General features: G+C 38.2%; 2 long non-coding RNA genes across 4 annotated transcripts; one reads left to right on the top strand and one right to left on the bottom strand.

The window, feature by feature from the left end:
• The first annotated feature begins 488 nt into the window (after positions 1 to 488).
• LOC136236370 (uncharacterized) lies at positions 489 to 4069 on the top strand. Of its 3 annotated transcripts, none has more exons than XR_010692109.1 (7): positions 489 to 639; positions 912 to 1405; positions 1460 to 1561; positions 2058 to 2255; positions 2331 to 2496; positions 2897 to 3040; positions 3525 to 4069. It is a non-coding gene; the product is annotated as an uncharacterized lncRNA (long non-coding RNA). The 3 variants fall into 3 exon arrangements; XR_010692107.1 differs by having other exon boundaries at positions 3228 to 4069; XR_010692110.1 differs by having other exon boundaries at positions 495 to 634; positions 3228 to 4069.
• On the bottom strand, positions 1397 to 1881 carry LOC136236431 (uncharacterized). The gene is made up of 3 exons (XR_010692128.1): positions 1786 to 1881; positions 1630 to 1731; positions 1397 to 1570 (listed from the first exon to the last, which is right to left on the bottom strand). It is a non-coding gene; the product is annotated as an uncharacterized lncRNA (long non-coding RNA).
• Positions 4070 to 7258: the final 3189 nt, after the last annotated feature.

Raw genomic sequence — 7258 nt, 5'->3', positions numbered from 1 at the left:
ATTACACAATACTTGAAGGCATCTCAACAGTATTTCATGTGCTTAGATCATAGCGCACCCTTATGCTATAGTGTGCACTTAGGTCACAGCAATTATGTGCAAGTCATTATAGTGCTATATCTGCAGCATGCATGTTAACTTCAATCTATTGTGATACAATAAATTACAGTATTTGTAAGTATATGATAAGAGGTAAAGTAGCTAATTATAATTGTGACCCGGTCTACGAAAAGGGCTCTTATCGCCCAAATTTTGGAAGCTGACTTTTTTGGCTAAAAACAGTTATAAGGTAAGTATAAACTCACTTGCAAAGTTTCAGCGCTCTGCAGCAATCCATTCATCAGTTATTCACAGATCATGAATTCGTCCGATTCCGTCAAAGTTGATCAAGTATGAATTCCAGTGAATTAAATGAAACACCGCTCTTTATCGCATACTTATTGTAAACAAACAGCTGGACAAATCACGACAAATCTTTTCCCGGTTATGCTTATTAACGTTAGTATAATATCGTGTATGCTTGTGGTGTGAAAAGAAAGAAACTAGAAGCTATGACATGCCACTGAAACTGCTTAGAACAACGCAGCACTGGAATGATCGTGATGGTGAGGAAGAACGTTGACACATTCGTGATGTAAGGTACGCAAACTGTTAGCTAGGAGTCCCTTTTAGTGGGCACGTGGTTGGGCCGTCTTCAAACACATCCTAAAAGCTGCCCTTTCTAGCATTCACGGGACTGTTTCATGCTTGTTTTAGCGGAATCCATAGTTTCTTGGACTACTTAAGCTAAACGTAACTTGTGTTCTAGTTAATGCCAATCCATGTTAAAATTGTATAACGCTTATAACGTAAATGTGTGAAAGTTTAAATGCCTGCAGGCCTTGGACATACACTGTCTCTCTTTTCTGTAGGGCAAAATTCTCTTATCTTTTCAAAAAGATACGTCTGTCGTTCTGTGGAGAGGCCAGGAGGTGTTAGCAATGGGGGCAATTGTTGAGGAGAAATCTCAGAGGAACTATCTTTCAGGAGCATGATCTCCCTTTTAGTAGAATTACTAGTGTCTTTCACAAACACTGATCCAGGTGCATCAGCAGTAAAGCGGAAGTGGTGCATATGACTAATGCCCTTCAAACCAGTCTTAATGGTATACTGCTCAAAAAATCCACTCCAATTATACATGGGGACAAATACAGTACCATCCAATGAACCAATCAATTGTGGAACATTGATGCGAGATGACCAGCTCGCACAATTAGCAATATCATCCAAGTCTCCCACTTTTGTACGCCGGAATTTCTGCTTCATCAAGCCAAAACACCAGTCGGGAGCAAATTTCGTATGCCCCACTGGAAGGAAAGATATTTTTTATCTCGTTATGTAGACCGATCAGCACCCTCCACATCAGGTAATACATCATAAACCTGTTCTTATTTTGTCCAGCACAGTTATCAGTGTGGAGGTGTGCTGATGTTTCACCAAGCCCGTGAGCCTCAAAGAAGTGATGGAGCATTGATACAATGGAGTTAGCCCCCTTGCCAATATTAAAGGCTTCATCAATGAGGTATGTTACCTAAAAGTATAGTACCAGATAATTATGAGGATGTACGCATCATATACAATCATATTTACCTGCCTTGGTATTGCTTCACAGCAAATGCCAAAAATACCGCACTTCCGTGGTGTCAAAAAATAGATGGGCCCTGGCTGAAAAGGATCACTAGGGTAGTGAACCTGTTTCAACAAATTATAACTTGGTTATCTATCTTATCGCACATTTTTATGTACCTGCTGGGCCATATCAAAGCTGTAATGAACAGTGATTTGGTGGCTCTTTGGTGGCAAGTGAGATGCTGGTGAAGGGGGCTGGAACTCATCTGACACACTTCAGTTTCTCTCGACTTAACTTGCAGGCTTCCCGGTAAGTAGACCTCTCGAGTGACACTGCCTCTAAATGTGTCTTAGCTTCATCAATGATCTAAAAACAGGACGATACATTAGAGATGTAACAAAAATGATAGTCTTTTTGTATTATGAGCATTTTTTATTTCACATTACAGACAAAAATGACTACTTGAACTTGGAACATAATGGGCAGATACTAAGACATCCTTTGGTATAGGGAAATTGTGAAGGATTTTGTAGTTGAGCGTGACTGAGAATTACTGAACGTACAGTGAAAGTAAAAGAATAGTGGCACAGAACAAATACATCAGCTGGTTGTATTAGTTTTTAACTACGATACAATACCACACAAAGTAAGTTGAGCCTTTTCCTTCTGTTGGTCTGATGTATTAGCCATCTTTGTAATTGCCATGCTATTCTGTTGGCAGGTCCAACAGAGATCAGTTCGGGGTCTTCCAATCACCACATGCCGCAACTGTAGACGCCAGTATCTACAAAAGGTTCTATAGGATACAGGCTGCAGCTCACTGTCTTCACTTTGCCCACAAGCTACAACACACTGGTCGTAAATTTTCTGGAAAAGATACACATGCAGTAAGTATGTTGTTGTATTCCATGGAAATGAGACTAGTGCCTTCAGTATGATTAAAGTGTACAAAGTGTGAGTAGACAGGAGGATTTTTCTATGGGAAGAGGGAATTTTATCCCGCCCTGGAAATAATTTTGCCTCCCTGAACTATGCCTCAACGGGCTCAATGATAAAAATTAATAAATTTTAATAATGATAATTCTGTTAACTAAATTTTGGATGACTGAAGTTCTGCCTCTACCCCCCCATATACTTCAAAAACCAGGAATAGCCCTTCCTAAATTTATTGTCTAGGAAAATCCCTGGTAGATTTAAACAGGAGCCCATAAGCAGGTGTAACAGTGCTTATGGGTTCCTGATTTAGCCACATTAAACAGAATTTCGATGTAGTTGTAGTTCACGTAGAGTGATATCACCTGTTTACTATCTGATGTTGGGAGTACTGAAACATCATCTCTCTTGAATCCAGGAATGCGGCCTGGTAAAAGGATGGCATGCTTTTCAGCATAGTTTTCAATGAACTTCAAGATGTTTGTGATCCTGGCGAAAGTAAGTGCATTGTGAGGATGATTTTTGGTATTGCCATGTTCCCGTTCCACCAAACCATTTTCTAAAAAATGTTCTTTGATATTGTGTACCTTTCTTTTGCCAACACTATGTAAGAAATTGTAGGTATTTTGGCACACCTGGTATCCTTTGTGCATGTATTGAATAGTTGTTCTTTGCCTTTTGGCAGGCCTATGCCCACTACGTACCCCAACATCATCATCTTCGCACACAGTAGCTGCAATTGATCCAATTAATGCCATGTCCAGTAACTCCTTGGAGAGGAAAAGGGCTTGGGCCCTATACTGCTAATAGTATTCTGATGAGAACATACTGCTACAAGGTCCTCCACCAGCAAGTTGACATCCACAAGTTGTAAGAACAAATTCTTCACATATGACCGGCTCAGCTTCCCTTTCCACTTCACCATGTTTGATTCTAGCAAGGGTGGCAGCTGACAAACGTTTATCAGATGGTTTCTTCCTAGATGGAGTAGCAGCACCTGACTGTAGCTGTGAAATGGTAGCCCTTTACTGCAAACTTGTAACCCGTGGCTGTGAACTGGTTACCCGAGATGTTGGAGTGGAAGCCCGTGATGTAGGAGTGGAAGTCCGAGACGTTGGAGTCGTAGCCGGTGACATTGCATTAGTAACCAGTGATGTTGCACTGGTACCCCGTGAGTTGGGAGTACAAACACTTAACTGTGGAGAACTCTCTAGAAGTGGACTCAGAATTCCAGGCGTTATTGTGGATTCTTCTACAAGAGTTAAAACTAAGTTTATATCCTCAAGTCTACATTTACCTTGATCCTGAATACTGTCATCAATACCAGCAGATGGCTGTGATTCATAGTCTATAAAAAGTCCACCATTTATATGTTTTAATTGTTATTGAATGCATTAGTAACCTTCATAACTGTCTCCATAGTTTGTAAGCTGTTGTTCTGCATAAGAAAAAAGAAGATAGTAGTATGTGTGATGTGTATTTTTATTTAACCATTCATTTATTAGTGTTATTAAATTATTACCTTCATTTCTGTGGTCGCATTCCTCTTCGCTTTCGTCATCACTTCTGTGATCTTCTTCATCATCAGTTGGGGCATCGAAGTAGTCGCTAATAAGCGCCTCTACTTGGTTGCTCTCAACTCCATCCCAGTAATAACTGACGTCTTCTCCGGTGAGAAAGTTAAGAGCAGAGAGAACTCTATCTTTACTGGACATTTCGCGCAGATATAGCCCGCTAAAATTTGCAGCTGTGTTGACAAAGTGGTGATTTGTAAAGGTCCATTTTTGCAACGCGAAGAGGAGATACAGGGTCGGAGAAAATGAGTAATAAGTCATCTTCAAGATATGTTGTGAAGCTGAAACTTTGTGAGAGAGTGCAGAAAGGGTATGTCTATGCATACATGCAATAATCTCGTTTTGCCCTAAATACTTCTTCATGCCTCCTGAAAAATATTTGATTCGGCGATAAGAGCCCTTTTCGTAGACCGGGTCACAATTTATTTTATATCTGGTGCAACCAAAAATTGTTAATAATCCAACTATGTTTAAAAATATTGCATTGGTCCTTTATCATTGACTTGCCTGCATTCCTAATTAATTTTTTTAACTAATTAGGAATGCAACATGACTGCACAAGTCAATGATAAAGAATCAATGTAAGATTGTAAAACATAGATGGATTGCCACTCATTCTTGGCCACACCAGATATCAGCTCTTTTAACCACTATGTACATTTATACTTTCATGGATACGCTTTTTTGTACAGATAGTTGTTTATTGACTAGTGAATATGGATAGCATTTCCACAGAAAAATCATCTCATTTTGAGTTGCATATACATGAAAATCATGTTATTGTTCTTCCTCTCAATTACACACTGGTATTGCATACCAACTTCTTGGACCACACGACACACATTAGTGTGTCATGATAAGGTTAGTTAATTGTGTATTTAAGGAAAACGCCTCCAACCTTACAGGTTGTAGCTCACTTTGAATTCACCGTAGACTTGTGGCTATAGTGTGATTGATAGTGACTGGGAAAATAAATTTCAGTAGGTAAGTAGCTGGTGACTCATGAAATATCCACTTAGGTAAGTTTAAGACTAGTTTTCTAATCCATTTTTCAATCTGTTTTCAAATTGTTTTTTCAAAAAGCCTGAATTTTGAAAGTCTTGAAATCAAGTGTGGCAGCTAAGAAAAGGGTACTGTCTGCTAAGTTTCCAAAGTGCACAGCAACACTTAGTTTTAATATTTAAGCCCTATATGTATAATTTACTTTGTACACCTGTATGTGAGTATAAAAAGTCAAATAAAAACAAGTATCTGGACCACAGGTGGATATCCATGCAAGGATTAAAAGTTGTGAAATCAAAGGTGGCATTGATTGCAATCATGTAAATACCAATTTTAATGATAAAATGACCAGCCATAACATCATTGCAACCATTTTATCCTCACCAACTTTGATTTCAAACATGGAGGCCACACACAGATTGGCTGATTTTTGCATGGATAAATCATTGATTTATGGTACACATGATTGGTATGTCCATAAATAGACTAAGCATAACAACTTACCTATCATATCATCAGATTTTTCCTTTGATGTACACATTGTATCATTTCCTGGAAGACCAGGTAGTCCACGCACACCAGGATCACCCTTAACTCCTTTAGTACCGTTATCTCCATCTTCCCCTTAAACAAATATACAGTGCATTGTTATGAGACTATATGGAAAATAAAGCATGAGTGGAAATGGTAAAGACATGATGATACTAAAATGTTGCAAAGAAACTATAAACTAGCACTTGCTTGTGTTCATTTTGTGTTTCAAATCTGTTGCTTCATAATAACTACATCAACCATGTGAGCAAAGGTTATTACTAATTATTACCATTGAGTAAATTATTATTTTGATGATTAGTAAGCATGTCAATTACCAATCTACACATACTGTAGCTCAATCTATTCATCTACTATTCAGGAAGCAGCATTTGTGACCGGGCCTGCAAAAATAGGGCATGTGGGCACAAACTACACTCCACCACAGAACATCTCATAGCTCAGTACTGGGATAGAATATTTTTGTTCTATAACTTGTATTGTAAAGCCAACTAAATGTTTAATAAGTGCTGAAAATTTCATTGCCAAGCAATAATGGAATGCAAAGTTATGATGCATCAAATTTCGAAAAAGTAGGCAATTTTCATGTGCCCACATGCCCTATCTTCGCAGGCCCGGTCACATTTTATCAATTTAAAATATCATGTACACAATAACAGTAATTTCCTTGCAATAAACTTTATGTTAACAATTATGTAATCAATGGTGTAAACAATTAATGACAAAGATGCTGCATTATTGATTTAACTATTTTTGTCCATCACTTTGATGGTTCCAACTAAAGAGATCATATTACTTCAGGTAATTTTTATTTAATTATTTAATTAGTTTTATTTAGGCTTTACAGCACAGGTGTTGAAGGCCTGTGGGACACCTGGTTCTACAGTCTGCTTTAGAGATGTTGTGTTGAGTATGTGTGATTGAAAAGGTGCAAAATCCATGGGCGACTAAGAGCCTGCAGCCATCCAATTTATGCTTGAATACTTACAGGAGTCTGCCAAGTGATCATGATGCTTTCTCCTTGTCACTTTCAATGTATTTGTATCCATAGGATCGAGAGAGTGACTTTGGATTGGAACGATTCACTTTTATACTATATATGTGTGTGTGTGTGTGTGTGTGTGTGTGTGTGTGTGTATCACTTTCACACCTTAGATCAAAGGAAAGCCAGTGCATATATTTCATTAAGGCAGTGCATATATCTCGTTACACACTGCCTTATTGAGATATACCTACTGCCACCAGTGCGTATATCTTGTAAACTTGAGACATTGCACACCTAATAGGAGTGCACACTATATCCAGAAATCATCAGATTCCTTTGATGTTATAATGCTATCCTCTTCTCTTATATAGGGAATCAAGCAAGCTGTGATTGTGGGATTGAATTCTACCAAACAACTGGTGATTGTGGGATTCAATTTTAATATATCAACAGTAATTTGTTGTTGTTTTTTTAATTTACTTTTGTAAATGTAGCAATTAAAGTAACATAATTAACACTAGTCTCTTTAAATTGCTATATGTGACCGGGCCTGCAAAAACAGGATATGCGGACACAAACTACATCCCATCATGCTACAGGTCA

The sequence above is a fragment of the Dysidea avara genome, chromosome 1 (genome assembly GCF_963678975.1).
Source record: "Dysidea avara chromosome 1, odDysAvar1.4, whole genome shotgun sequence".
In the NCBI taxonomy this organism is placed as follows: domain Eukaryota; kingdom Metazoa; phylum Porifera; class Demospongiae; order Dictyoceratida; family Dysideidae; genus Dysidea; species Dysidea avara.
This window is presented reverse-complemented; position numbering and strand designations above follow the sequence as displayed.